This window comes from Sturnus vulgaris, chromosome 1, assembly GCF_052056855.1.
Source record: "Sturnus vulgaris isolate bStuVul1 chromosome 1, bStuVul1.hap1, whole genome shotgun sequence".
NCBI lineage: Eukaryota > Metazoa > Chordata > Aves > Passeriformes > Sturnidae > Sturnus > Sturnus vulgaris.
The window spans coordinates 21,553,186-21,565,956 of NC_142243.1; positions in this window are offsets into that span (position 1 = coordinate 21,553,186).

Here is a 12,771-nt window from a genome sequence, read left to right on the forward strand (position 1 = left end):
GCTTTCGATAAAGACATTTCTCCAAATATCCAAAAACCTCCCTTGGCACAACTTGAGTCCATTTCTTCTCATTCTACCTTTTGTTACTTGCAAGTAGAGGCTGACCCCCACCTCACTACAACCTTTTTCCAGGCAGTTTGAGAGTTACACTGTTCCCTTTCATCCTCCACCAAGGGATGTATTTTAAATTGATTCTTGGGTAGGCATTTTGCTTGCACTGGTGCATTTGCTTATTCCTTATCTGAGGAAAACAAAGGCTGCAAAGGATGGCTGTTTGAGGAGATGAAGAGTGCACATCTGCCTTCTTCTGAAGGGCTACTGAACTGTGGTAACCTTTTAAGTTTTGATAAATTCATCATATTGCAAACACACCAGTAAGACATCTATGTAGAATAGTTTCTGATTTTGCAGATCTCAGAGTGTGTGATCCCTCTAGTGGGAAGATTGAAGTCAAGCAACACGGGATGCTAGTATTGCCTTTTTTTTTTTCTTTCTTTGTTTTTGGTTTTTGATTTTGAGATAATTCACCGTATTTTCCTAAGAAAAGCCCTAGATAAAATAATTTTGTATAGAAAGGGAAAATTATGGAAACAGTTTTAATTCCATAGCTTTTTCTGGATTCTGTGTAGTAGGATTTTAAGAAAGAATTCAGAACAGAGCTAAAGTAATAGTGTTACTGCCTTAAACTCTGGTCACAAGTCACATTCACTGTGTGTGCCGTGCTTCCTCACAGTGAATCAAGGCTAGCATAAACCCATGACAAGTCATAGACTTTCTGCTTGCCCATCTGCTCTACTTCTGTTCCTTCTAGGTCTGGGTACATTTAATCCTGACATGAGCTCACACATGATGTGGGAATTCAGTCACCCTGAACTGGAAGCCTTGAGCTGGATCATGCTGCCAGTTACATTCCCATCTGGTGTAGCACTGGGAGCTTGGTGCTGGTGTGCTGAGACGTCACGCTTTCCTGACAACTGCAATAAAGTTAGGGAGGAGACAGAGAATTAGAGTGTAAAGTTCAATTTTCTTGAGGTGTTTACTTAGCACAGCTGAGGGGGTAAAAATTTCAGAATAAGTATACTGCTTAAGGAAAGCCAAGAAATAATCTCCTCACCCTTTTAATTGCAATACATGAGAAGAGGCATAATTTTAAACAGTGGAAAAATAAATATTGTACAAACCAGATATCTCTAATATAATGCCTGACTTGGTGCTCAAAGGAATGATGCTTCTGTGCTCTGCTACTTTTTTTCCTCTTTGATGCCACCTTTTCATTTTTATTTAATGCACATTATTTATGCTCAGTTCTGCGGCCAAGTATTTTGTACAGGATTTCCTTTAATAACCAAGTTTTATACTGGATTCATCACATAATGTCCTTGAAAGGGTAGGGGAAAAGGGGAAGGAATTTCTGTCACTTTATACATACAGAGAATATGGAGAACAAAATTTTCCATAGATTTTAGTCATCCAGTTTGAGCTACCTCAGTTTTTCTGTAACTTTATCTGTCTTCCAGACTTTTCTCTCCCAGCTGCAACTTCTTTAATAGATGATTCAGAGGTGACCAACTCCCATTCCCTTCTTTGTTTTCTCTCTGTTCGGAGTTGTGGAAATTGTTCATCACTCCCTGGGCATCAGCATGAGTGTCACTGAAGACCTAAAACAAGATAACCTTAATTGTGGATGCTTCAGCTAGTGAGGTTTTCATACTGAGATTTTTGGAGGCTAACAGTCAGCTTTTATTCAATGCAGTACAATAGCACAATTTGCCACATCCATTTAATTATAAATATAACAGTTTGTGCATTCCCCAGGCGTGAGTTCTTTACAGAACAAAAGCTGAAATGCATTTTTTCAGTAATGACATTAATTTCTTAGATCTGGTAGTTGCAGTCAGATGGCTCCCAAGATGGTCTTTAACTAAAGATATAATTACAATATAAAGATATCTGATGATAACAGTGATACGTGCCTGTGACTTGAAAAAGCCATTTACAACACTGCTTACTTTGCATATCACATTGCAACTGATCTTTATTCCTTTACCATCCGCATACCTTATTTCAAAACCTTCAATACCAAGAGCTTGGATAATTTAAAAGAGATTGATGACAACCAAAGCAAGTAATGCGAGCTCTTTTAATTACTTTGTTGAATAACATGGGGTCAGGATTTGGGTCTCTGTTTCTGCTGGAGAGAAGCCAGAATATGAAAATGAACTGGGTATAAAGGATTGAAGCACAGAGCAAGTTCAGCAATAAGGCCTTTGATTCTTTCTGTACAACACTTTGTGCAATCCTATGTGTCAGCATATATGTTCTCATATAAATCAGAATATATATTCTGCTACTTAACCTTCTGAAAGGCTAAGATTCTGCTGTACCAGCTGGATGATCTGCAAAGGCTTGTAAAACTCCCAGGTGCAGATGGAAAGGAATTGCTTTGAAGCCTTATTCTTTCAAGCAGTCTCGTGAGTATCCTACAAAAGGGATATTCCTGACAATTTAGGCATTATGCTTTGCACCACCACCCCTGGTGATAGGTGAGAAATTAGCTCATAGCTGGTTAGTTAGTGGTGGGACAGGGACAGTATTTCTGGGCACAAAAAGAACATAGAAACGATGCTTCAGGTATCTGAATTCTATGATTGTCACCCATTAGGTGCCTGATGTTCATTTGGGCTCTCATTCTTAGCTCCAACATTTGTTGAGAATCTAGGCAGAGAGTTGATACCAGTGTGGTACTGCCAGAATTCATTTTTGTTTGATCTGTAATTTCCATAATCAATGAAAGTGGCCAAATTACTGGGGAAATGTCTTGGGCTGTGTGCATGTAACTCATGTAGCAGAAGGGACGTGGAAATAAACAACTCCAGGAAAATTAAGTTTAGGTTTTATTTACTTGCTTTTAAGTGCCCCACTACTACCTATGATTCAAAGGAGTTTTTGGCATTTGGGGGAATCCCAACTTTCAACATCCTGGAAGTGAAAGAGATATTTTGCACACTGTGGAGAAAAGTCACTTTCCTAATCATTATGTCTCCTCTTGGTGCTTATTTTGGTTAATACTTCTGTTACAGCATGGGGTGTGTGTTGAAAATGCCTCAAATATTGCAACACACATCCCCAAGTGGCCAACATGAGACGTATTTTCAATTCCTGTCAGTCATATTTGAGTACACTCTGAAAGCAATAGCAGTGAACACAAAATTTTTCCTCCACCTCTGGCTTTTGTAAATATTTTTTCCTCACCTGTATAGTCTGTGGCTTTGTTTTCTTTGATCCTTGTATTACCTTCTTTGCTCCTTTTGTTCAATTTCTTGAAACCTATTATCTCAGTTGGTAGAGCATGGTGCTAATAATGCCAGGGTCATGAATTCAGTCCCTGTATGGACCATTCACTTAAGAGTTGGAATTGATGATCCTTGTGGGTCCTTTTCAGTCTCAGTGTTCTGTGGTCTGTGAGCTTTATGAGTTGCTAAAAAGGAATAAGCCTATTGCTGTCCCAGAAAGAGACCACTAGATGTCACACTGCTACTTCTAATTCAGGCACATCAGCTCTTGCTTCTTGGCTATCTAACCTATACCTGTTCTTCACAATAACCAAATATAAGTTCTACCAAAGGTAGAAGCAGAACTCACCTAGGCAGGCCTCTGGTACCAGCTGTGGGAGCAGCTCCTTGAGTACCAGCGCTCATCTCAAATAGGAGCTGAAGTATTCCCGAGCCTAAAGAAATTATTTGTGCCAAAATTCCCTTTTAAAATGTCTAACAGCGGTTTAGAAATTTATATATAGGTTTTTCTACTGGAAAAAAAATAACACATATTCATGCATGTATTTTTGGGAATTTGTTCTGAAGATTTTGGGTAATATGTAAATGAGTATGATAGTTTTAAATAACTAGATTGGTTGAGAAGTGTAATTTCTAAAAAGAGCCACAAATCTGCCACTTATCCAGTTTGCCATATTTTATGTGAACTGTATCACAGAGAGCATTTCTTCTCCCTTCGTTGAGTGTAACAGTCTTTTTGTCCACCTAGAAAGAGTGAGCATGATGTACAAAGGAGGTCATAATTAGTCAAGTGAAGTCAGAAATCATTAGCATAATAATGTATCAAAATATAATAATTTTACTTTAGAACACAGTACCATGTGTTAGGTCTCTCTGTTAGGAGAGCTGATGATGTACAGTTTGTTCTTACTTCATGTTTGCAGGATGTCTGGTACAGTTTTTTGTGTTGTTATCATATTGATGCTTCTTTCTTGCTCAGTCCTTTTGCAGCTGAGTCCTTTCATACATTGTTGATATGTACATTATAGCTGATTATTCCTTATCCTTTCAGTAAAATGACTAGAATTTTCATGAAGAAGAAAAAAGATTCGGTGTCACCTCTTAGAACACTCACATATGTTTATGATATCATGCACAGGACTTAGAGAAAAACAAAGGGCTAAGTAGGCCAGGCAGTCTTTCAGTTGTTGTACTCTGTGCTCCAAAACGTTTAGGGCTTTTCAGTTGAAAAAAGATACAGACCTTTACCTTTTTTTTTCAATATTTTTTTTTTGTTCTGATAATGTATATTGTCCTTAATAACAATACTTATTTACTTATTTTTATATAATCGACCTGTTCGTGGAATCTTTGCACGTGCTAATAATCACTTGGTGGTTTCCATTTGTGTTGTGCATGCTTAACCTGTTATAGCCAGGAAAGAATTGGCCTTGAACTGTCTAAGAGCACTCTGCAAGTTAACAGAAAAACTTTCTGATTTCATTGGAAATTTATTTAAACAAAAGTTAGAGCAATTGGTTGGTGGAAGTAAACATTAAAACAAGGCTGTGAATTTTGGAGTTGCTCTCAAATGTGGGAGCCCAGTCTGTTTAAGCACAGTCATCTCCACACACTTCTGGATTAGGGCTTTTGTATAACTCTGAGGATGTTCCCATCCTCTTCCCTTTCTGCTTTCATACACAGCTTTTGTGGTTTTGTCCATTTGTGAGGTGATTTTCATGACTTTTTGTATTGGCTAATATCTATATAATGGCTTTCTGATAGTTTAGCTTAAGCACCATACCTCCACATCTAACACTTCACTTGCTGATTTTCACACACATATTTCAAATACACACTTAAAAAAATTGGTCAGAACTAGTGTTCTCATCATGTTTTGGCATAGAGGCTAACAAAACATTGAAGACTGGGAAAAAAGCCCTAAAAGACATGGTCTGAAAAAGCCAGAAATATGCTCAGGGCAGAGCCACAGGAGTTCTGACATGTAAAATGATTTTATGATAGCTCATGACCACCATCATCTTGGACTTAAGGGGCCCCAGTTATTCACTGGTAGTGGGCACAGTGAATTATGCTTGCACAGGAATCAGACTTGTGAAGTCTCTGCTGAAAACCTAGCTGTGACCAGAGGTCACAGGTATCTATCTTCATGCTTCTTGAAGTGTCCAGGCTTGTTTTATCTGAGTGGTAAATGTCTGCTTGCTCAGGAGGTTTGTGAGTGCAAGAAGAGAAGGATGGAAAGTAAGTATGGATTAAGTGCTTTATTTTGTTTCCCTCATGGATTCTGTTAATAAAACCAATCAGAAAGAAATTATCTGCAAATACTGTCCTTTCCTCTCTGGAACATAACATGGAGGTGTGTTAAGGGATGTCATTATCCTGACTGAAAGATCTGGTTTTAAAAGTCGTCTTCACTGTCGATATACATTAGGTATAAGTATTTTGCACTCAGAGAGAGGTACTTGATTTTCTTCTGCTGCAGTAGTTAGAGCTAAGGGTGTCAGGAGTGGTCAGATGCTTCTAGTTCTGTCTGCCTTTGAACAGTACCTCTTTATTTCCTTGTAGACAAGGCTGGTGGTGTTTTTCCTGTGAGTCTTTCCATTTATTTAATTTGTAAAATCTTTCAGTAGTACTTCTCTAATTTAACTAGTTGCAGCATGAATATTCAGCAGAAGTAATCTTACTTAAGCCTTTGTTAAGTCCAAGGAAGGAATTCATGACACATTCCCGGAGTACCTTAGCACTGCACCTAGTTCTAGCAGTGTGATCCTTTCTTACCTTGCTCCTTCTGTTGTGTGTAACAGATTGAATGGAATTAGTCTATTTTATTACTATGTGTTTTCTAAAAACTTAACAACCCTACTCAGGAAGTTGTTGCTATTGTATTTTCTGCTAAATTTATTTTTACTGTTTTTCCTGGCACATCTCTGACAAAATGGTGTTTGGACTGATCACTGAAATTTCTCTCCAGATAGCTAAGGGGAAAATCCATGTCTCTTTATTTACACATACTCTGTGCTTGTTGTAGAGTGACCTACTTAAGAAACTCTTCACTTTTTTTCTCTCATAACTGTGTGGAGAAAGAAAAAGATGAAACAACGTGATTGGTTTTTCAATTGCCTGTTCTTGGAAAATCTCAGAAAAACCCCCCAAGAGATATGCATGTGGTGGCATTCACACACTCCTTCCCCTATTTTGAAGAATAAACAAGGATTTTGCAATGCAATATAACCTTCTGCATTACACAGGCAGTTAACATTTAATCTAATGCTGGTGTCCCTCTGCTAAACTCAGTGATTTAAATTTGACTTAACCTGGTTATTTGCAAGAGTGAATCCACCCGTACTAAAAAATTGTCACCTGACCAATAAGGTTAATTATTTTCACTAGTTTTGTCTTCAAGGCACATCCAGGAGATTTTTAATATCATTTGTATAGTTTTGACTCTAAGTTTTTTGTGGTCTCCTTCTTGTGTTGGGATAATGATATTTGATATTGATGTTTTATCTTTCAAATGGTTCTAATACTTCTTGTAACCCAAGCATTTACAGCTTATTAGTCTTTATGTTCTTTTCTTTAGAAAGAGAAGTTGTAATTGAGCCATATATTTCCTTTTGTGTGTTCTTTGAAAGTAAGTGCAACAGCGCCAAATGTCAAATACCTAAACTTGAAAAGAAATAAACAAGTTTCTTTACTCTCAGCCTCTGGGTAGAGTGATTTAAATAGAATTTCACATTTAAACCTAGCCAAATCTGCCTAAGTACACTTGTGGTTTTATCTGAAGCTTATGTGATACTTGCTGTATACTTCTCTCACACCTGGTGCTCTGTTAAATAATTCCAGAGTTGCATATATTTGTATAGATTATATTTTTTTCCTGCTGTGTCATAGAAGAGAAAAGCGGATTTTTCTCACTTTTCCAGTTACTGGATTATACATTTCATCAGTAGCACAGTGATTTATTGCATTCAACTCTAACTATTTTTAAAAAATGAATCAATGAAATTACTGTAATCTGTGGATGTAAGAAATTTTTTCACATTCTTACAACAACATTCTTACTCCAACATTTTTGGTGTTAATGGAGATCATTCTAGAGACTTCAGTGTCCCTTTCACAGTGTAAAACAGTATACAGCCACTGCTCCCTGCAGCAGTGGAGTTCTCTGTGCATTTGAAAACCACAAAAACCACGACAGATCTTTCTCCTGCCCTCTTTTTCCTACCCCCTTAGCATTTTTGAACAAGGTTCATAACCCTTTCTAGTAGGCCCTCTGTGAATAGTTTTCAGCTGGTGCTTTCCAGGCTGCACCTCCTCGGGCTGGAAGCGTGACAAGTCTTTGTTCCTCTACAGTCACCTTCTGGAGAGCTGGATTCGATGGGGCTGTGGCTGAAAATGCACCATCCACTGAATCACTTCCATCTGTTTCTGTCCTCATTGCAGGTTTCCAGGGTACTGCAGTTTGCACATTTCCTCAGCAGTGATTTTATGTTTGTTGAGACTTATGTGTAATGGTGAGTCTGCAACTAATTCCTGAGACACTCCCTAGAATCATGCTTATGTGGTAGTTGTTCTTTGTGTGAATTTAATAGAGTAGGTTACAAAAATTGCAAACCTGCAGGTAATATCCTTGCTGTTTTCACACTGTTATTAACAAATATTTATTAGTATCTGGGATTATTTTTTGGGGGGGTGAAATTATGGTTAAGTTTGAGATTATCCACATTCGTGGTGAATATTTTAATTTTTTACTGTACTAGATTTAAAAAAAAATTTAGATTGGAAATACATTGAATCTTTCACTTTCATCACCGAGAAGTTCCACATATACAGTAGAAGTTATATATATATATACACACGCACGTATAAATCCTGCTTTTTCTTCTTATATCTGGGCTTTTTCTCTGGAGTAATATATGCGGTCTATATATAGCCACCATTCTGGACACTTCAGATAAATCATGGAAATCGTAAATTATGTTTACTGAATACTACAGTTAAAAAAAATATCCAGGATATGTATTGAAGTGAGGGTAATCAGATGTCAAAATAATTTGCCAGAAGTTGTGGTGAGCTCTCTAATGTTTAAATCAAGTTCAGCAGTTCCTTCAGAATATCTTTAATGCAGCCTGTTTTAATGGATTACCTGCCAGCAATAACAAATGGTAGCTAGAATGAAACTACGTGTTGTCAGGCAGCTTAAACTTTACAGCGATCTGTATTACTGTTGGAAAATTTGTAGCGGGTCTGTGAACTGAAAAATATGACAACTCCTGATAATTCAGAAAGGAATTAATTTAGGCAGTGTCTACAGTGTGGGTTCTGCAGGAAGAGAGAATAGCTAATCACAAAGTTGCCTTCTGGCTTTCTAATCTGCAAAGCTCCTTGTAATTAGAGAACTATCCTTAGCTTCAGGAAACCTGCATCCAATTCCTCTCCTCACCCCTGACTTCCTGCATGATGTTGTATGAGTCACTGACATAGGGATCATTAAAGAAACTTGGGATATGTCTGTCAAGACAGTAAGTGTGAATCTAAGTGGCAGCTTCTTTGTAAAAGACAGGGAAGAAAGCTTTGCCAGGAAACATGGGTGTTTGAAGAAGAGATGCTAGAAGTTATTCTGTAGTATTCAGTGATACTTGGGTATTTGGTATTGTTCCAAGACAGCCCCTTTATCCTTCCCAGACTTCTGTAACTGGACAGGAGGCGTCCCTCAGGCAAGATTGAGTATCCTAAGTTCTTGGGTTTATCTCAACAATGCTTGGCAGGCTTGCCAGCAAGACCAGACTGGAGTTTCTGAAGTGTGACTTGAGGTTTAACTTTTAGACCAATCCAATTAAAGATGGGATTTGGTTTCCAGTTTTTACCTATGAGATTGGAAAACAGAAGCTACTAGAAAAATAAACAAACTATAATTCTGTATGTGTTTAACATAATTCACTGCAATTTCTTCTGCATCCATCACCTCTGATTGCTTGGGCTGTTTCTAAATGATAGCAATACTACATCTGTCCTATCCCAGTGTTCCTGCAGCTCTGCTTCATCACTAGACAAGTGGGGAGGGGGAAGGACTACCCTTCCAGTCATCTCTTCAGGTTCTGCTCACCCTGCCCAGCTCTCACTTGTCTTCTTCACCAAGTACTGCAGAATTTTTTTGGTTCCAGTTCTCATGCTGTGTGAATGATCTACGCTTTTCTTGATGAAATTCTGTGTTTGATTTTGCTTATTTAACTATAAAATGAAGATAATGGTGTCTTGCATTGAAACAGAGCAGTCCATTAAGTAATCTGTCCTCGTCCTGGGCAGTTGGGCTATGGCATCTTTTCTAGTTTTTTTTTACCCCAAGGAAACAATTCTTCCAACTCTATTTAATACCAAGACATGCAAGCTCTGTGTCTGGTGCACAACTGGGTTTGCTACCACTGCTGCTTAGCCATGAGTGGTGTGGTGTGGAGTGGCAGCTACCTTTGGAATGGCTGTTGTAAAGAATGACAAAATATACGTATTTCTACCTATTTGGACTGGGGAAAGAAGGCTATGATGGAATCCTAAAGGATTGTTTGAGCTCCAGGGCTGCAAAGATCAAACTCTTAATTTAATTATTTACGAGGCAATGAAATAATAATTGGTAATTTGATTTATAATTGCAGTCAAAAATGTGCGATGTTTTCTGTCATGGAGCCAGTAGGAAAGAAGAAAATCAGCTTTTTGTTCCTCCTTCTTTCCTTCTCTCTCTCTCTTATTCATTCTAATAGCTTTTTAATTTTGTACCATATACTTTTGTCCAGTATGTTCCTTTAAAAATACCTTCCCCCTTTGATGCCAACATTCTGTCTTAGATAATATGTCCCAAACATACCTTTTTTGGGACATTCTAATTTGGTTTAGTGGTGTTCAACCACTTGTGTCCTGTAATAATTAGCATATTAAAATAACTTACACTTTTTTCAATTTTCATTTATCTATTTTCTGAAGGCTCTAAGAGAGAGGTTTATAAAGACGACATTTTTCCATCTTCCATAAAACTGGAGCAATAATTTAATGGATAACTAGGAAACTAGGAGAGGCCTTTGTGCTATTACTACTGCTGCTGCTACTGTCTTGAGTCTGCTGACTGCAGTTAAGCTATTCCTAGGTTAAATCTGAGCCCATGTAAAGAGAAGCACACTGAAGGGATTGTATCTCAAACAATAAGCAAATTTGAATTTGGAAGCAAAGACAGAGACAGGAATAAAGCATGTTTATGAAGACATATGAACAAAATTTACCACTTCCGGCTTCCAGCATTTGGAGATGTTAGCTAAGTTTCATGCAGTTCTCTGAGATCTGTGCATGTCCTGTCAAGATTCTGTAGTGTATTTTTCTTGTAGCACAGGGGTTGCTTATAAGAAAGTAATATTTAGGGGTCTAGTCTTGCCAGAGCTAATATTTATGTCAATTCTGTGTTCCCAGAGTCAAGAATATTAAGGCAATGTGCAAGAATAAGAGATGTGTAGATAGATAAAAATTATATCTTGAGAAATGTCAGCTTCCTCGAGGGAGAAAACCATTCATGTTAAGGTCAGGAATTAGTGATAAAAATGGAGATCCACAACAAAAATCTGTATAATGCAGATTAAAAAAATACTCTCTGTAGTAAAGAAAAGCTTCCAAATTGTGTGGGAGAGAATCCATATTTAGGCTATTACTGATATACTGAATGCTTATTAAATATGCAAATTATATTAAGGAAGAACAGGCAAATATGGGTTACATAGCTGCTTTGAGTGTTCATAATATTCACTAGTTCTTTATTTGGGCTAGTGAATCCAACATGCTCAACAGTGTTTGAAACAAAATGTGCTCTTGTAAAATCTTGTGTCTGGTAGGAGCTTAAAAGAGTGAAGCTGCAAAAGCCTGATATACAGGAATAAAGGGGCTTTGTAGAGTGGGTCACAAAGTGTCATGTCTTGGAGTGAAAGGTGACTGTTAGATAAAGCAGAGAAGCCTGACAGAAGGCTCTGCTGCAGAGCAAAAGTAAGATGAAGATCTCAGGACTTCAGTGTGCAGTGTGGTGGAACTGAAAGGAATTGCTCAGATCTCCATGGCTGAGGATTCCACAGTACCTGTGGTGTCAGCTGCATCCCCTGAGGCCAGTGTGTGTCTGAAATCCCATTCTGTTTCAAGGAAATCTCATTAATTAAAATACTTTATTTTCAGTACTAAGTATATTTTTTTGTTAAAATGCATATTCCCCATGTATAACAAAAAGGCAAAGAGTTAAATTGACCCTATCACGAAGCATGTAGAGGTCTACCCACACTATGCTGTCTGTCCCACTATGCTGTAGTGCATCAGAATAAAACTTTCTTATGCAATGAAATCCAGACTTAGTTGTTACTGTGAAAATATCCATGTGACCATTTATTTAAAATGCTGTAATTTTTATTTTCTAAGTGTTGACTCTGAATAAGAGGTAGATCTAAGAATCGATGCTTTATTCCTGCAGGAGTTTTTAGAATGGCCTTATGTACATATGCACATAAAAGCTTTTCTTGGTTTCTGGGAACCACCCTTTCCAAAATTCCTTTCCTGATCCTTCTGCTCTCCTTTTTCACCAGGCTTTGTCAGTACATAAAAGGAAAAAAAAAATAGAACACCGAGATCTCAGCCATGAGTAATGCGTACAAGCTACCAACAAGTTTCCTGGAACTGGCTATTGTTTTTTTGAAATACTACCATTGAATACTTTCACTACCAGTATGATTACTGAATTTGTTTTCTGTACTATGTTCAGGAAGAAAATTTGTGAATTTGTAAAGCAAATCCTCCCTAGCTGCCCAAGTACAAGAGGATATTAAGAGAACATGAAATCCCTCACTCAGATCTGAGTGATGAAGATCTGACCTATTATCTACTGAAGTCAACAAAGCACCTCCTGCTGAGTTCAGATGCAAGGGCTCTGGATCTGCTCCTGAGAGCTGCTGGACACCCCCCCTGCAAGCAAACAGCATTGCCTCCTTGGTTTGTACACAGCCAATATTGGCACTTTATCCTTGGAGCAAACAGCAAATTGCAAATCGTACCCAGCTGCTTTGCATTTCCAGTACATCTTGGTTTGTTTTCACTTGACGAAACAACGTGATATCCATCCTCAAATAAGTTCCTTTGTCTTGCCTGTGGAAGGACAGGCCCGTGGGTGTTTGGGACTATGGATTAGCTGTGAGTGAGTGTACAAAGCAGCATTCAGTCAGGCTACAGTTACTTAGTCCTAGCTCCTGATGAGGGTAAAGGAGATTTGGTTTGGCCTCTTTTAAAACAAGGCCCTCAGAAAACATACAGGAGCCTGTTTGCAGGGAGGAAAGGATGCAGAGCACTTGCACTGTTTGTATTTCATAAAGCACAGCTTTTAAATGGGACTTGCCATGGCTGTTGGAGTTTAAACTCCAATCCACCGGCTCAGCTGTGAGTGAGGAAGGGCAGGTTTTAAATCCGTGTT